The following is a 2,500-nucleotide window of genomic DNA, read 5'->3' on the forward strand; positions in this document are numbered from 1 at the left end:
CAACGACCCTGAGATTAAGAGTCTCATGCTCTACCGACTGAGCTAGCCAGGCTTGGTTACTGTGATTTGACAAAAAGGCCACTCAAGCCAAGGAATGCAATACAAGCTATTAAAGTAGATCTAGGCTACCACATTCAGTACACTGAGATGCATGCTTGGTTTCACACATTGAGGAAAATGGGTAAGTAACCGTGAAGTAAAATGTGAAGCATTGAATGTTCAGTGGTAGAATTCTCGCCTGCCACGCGGGAGGCCCGGGTTCAATTCCCGGCCAATGCAGTACTCAAGTTTTACTGAAATTATGGTATATTTTGTTAAAGAGTGTCTGGCTCTTTGCATTTTGGTGGTGCAGGTATAGAATTCCACATACAATAAATTAATGGTAGAATCTTGTGGTTTAGTGGTAGAATTCCCACCTGCCAAGAGAGAGGTCTGGATCTGAAAAGGGAATAAACACCAAACAAATGTTGTACTAAAAGCATATGACTCTTAGCTTGGGAGTTTTATTTCTATTGACTAAGCTGGCCAGGCTTTGTTACAGTGTTGTAGCATCAAGGCAAGGCAACGCTTGCTCTTCAATCTACACTATTAAACCAAAGCAAAGTTTCCACATTCAGTAGATCCTGATATTCCTGCATGGTTTCACCCACTGATGTACACCTGAAACAGCGATATATTTTGTTAAAGAGTGCCTGGCTCTTTGCATTTTGGTGGTGCAGGTATAGAATTTAACATACAATGATTTAGTGGTAGAATCTTGTGGTTTAGTGGTAGAATTCTCGCCTGCCATGAGGGAGGCATGGATCTGAAAAGGGAATAAACACCACCCAATGTTGTGCTCAAAGCAAATGACTCTTAGATTTGGAGTCTTATTCGCTATTGACTCAGATAGCTAGGCTTTTTTACAGTGTTATGGCATTATGGCAAGGCAAGGATTGCCCTTCAATTTATAAAACCAAAGCAAGGTTTCCACATTTAGTAGATCCTGAGATTCCTGCTTGGTTTCACACACTGATGTACACCTCTTTTAAGTTTCAAATAAAACACGTTTGGTTGTGTAGTGACAGAGATCTCGCCTGTAGAATTCTGGGAAAAAACACCGCCCAACGTGGGGCTCGAACCCACGACCCTGAGATTAAGAGTCTCATGCTCTACCGACTGAGCTAGCCAGGCTTGGTTACTGTGATGTGACAAAAAGGCCACTCAAGCCAAGGAGTGCCCTACAAGCTATTAAAGTAGATCTAGGCTACCACATTCAGTACACTGAGATGCATGCTTGGTTTCACACATTGAGGAAAATGGGTAAGTAACCTTGAAGTAAAATGTGAAGCATTGGTTGTTCAGTGGTAGAATTCTCGCCTGCCACGCGGGAGGCCCGGGTTCGATTCCCGGCCAATGCAGTACTCAAGTTTTACTGAAATTATGGTATATTTTGTTAAAGAGTGGCTGGCTCTTTGCATTTTGGTGGTGCAGGTATAGAATTACACATACAATAAATTAATGGTAGAATCTTGTGGTTTAGTGGTAGAATTCCCACCTGCCAAGAGAGAGGTCTGGATCTGAAAAGGGAATAAACACCAAACAAATGTTGTACTAAAAGCATATGACTCTTAGCTTGGGAGTTTTATTTCTATTGACTAAGCTGGCCAGGCTTTGTTACAGTGTTGTAGCATCAAGGCAAGGCAACGCTTGCTCTTCAATCTACACTATTAAACCAAAGCAAAGTTTCCACATTCAGTAGATCCTGATATTCCTGCATGGTTTCACCCACTGATGTACACCTGAAACAGCGATATATTTTGTTAAAGAGTGCCTGGCTCTTTGCATTTTGGTGGTGCAGGTATAGAATTTAACATACAATGATTTAGTGGTAGAATCTTGTGGTTTAGTGGTAGAATTCTCGCCTGCCATGAGGGAGGCATGGATCTGAAAAGGGAATAAACACCACCCAATGTTGTGCTCAAAGCAAATGACTCTTAGATTTGGAGTCTTATTCGCTATTGACTCAGATAGCTAGGCTTTTTTACAGTGTTATGGCATCATGGCAAGGCAAGAATTGCCCTTCAATTTATAAAACCAAAGCAAGGTTTCCACATTTAGTAGATCCTGAGATTCCTGCTTGGTTTCACACACTGATGTACACCTCTTTTAAGTTTCAAATAAAACACGTTTGGTTGTGTAGTGACAGAGATCTCGCCTGTAGAATTCTGGGAAAAAACACCGCCCAACGTGGGGCTCGAACCCACGACCCTGAGATTAAGAGTCTCATGCTCTACCGACTGAGCTAGCCAGGCTTGGTTACTGTTATGTGACAAAAAGGCTACTCAAGCCAAGGAGTGCCCTACAAGCTATTAAAGTAGATCTAGGCTACCACATTCAGTACACTGAGATGCATGCTTGGTTTCACACATTGAGGAAAATGGGTAAGTAACCGTGAAGTAAAATGTGAAGCATTGGTTGTTCAGTGGTAGAATTCTCGCCTGCCACGCGGGAGGCCCGG

General features: G+C 42.4%; 4 non-coding genes across 4 annotated transcripts in view; 2 read left to right on the forward strand and 2 right to left on the reverse strand.

Annotated features, from left to right (window-relative positions):
* Window positions 1-1,100: 1,100 nt before the first annotated feature.
* On the reverse strand, window positions 1,101-1,173 carry TRNAK-CUU (transfer RNA lysine (anticodon CUU)). Its single transcript has one exon. It is a non-coding gene; the product is annotated as a tRNA-Lys (tRNA).
* A 156-nt stretch (window positions 1,174-1,329) lies between these two features.
* On the forward strand, window positions 1,330-1,400 carry TRNAG-GCC (transfer RNA glycine (anticodon GCC)). Its single transcript has one exon. It is a non-coding gene; the product is annotated as a tRNA-Gly (tRNA).
* An 821-nt stretch (window positions 1,401-2,221) lies between these two features.
* Window positions 2,222-2,294, reverse strand: TRNAK-CUU (transfer RNA lysine (anticodon CUU)). Its single transcript has one exon. It is a non-coding gene; the product is annotated as a tRNA-Lys (tRNA).
* Window positions 2,295-2,450: 156 nt separating this feature from the next.
* TRNAG-GCC (transfer RNA glycine (anticodon GCC)) overlaps window positions 2,451-2,500 on the forward strand; it is a 71-nt gene continuing 21 nt past the window's right edge. Inside the window, exon 1 of the tRNA in view lies at window positions 2,451-2,500. This exon is cut by the window's right edge and continues 21 nt beyond it. This is a non-coding gene — a tRNA (tRNA-Gly).

Source organism: Crinia signifera, chromosome 3 (genome assembly GCF_055691185.1).
Source record: "Crinia signifera chromosome 3, ASM5569118v1, whole genome shotgun sequence".
Lineage (NCBI taxonomy): Eukaryota > Metazoa > Chordata > Amphibia > Anura > Myobatrachidae > Crinia > Crinia signifera.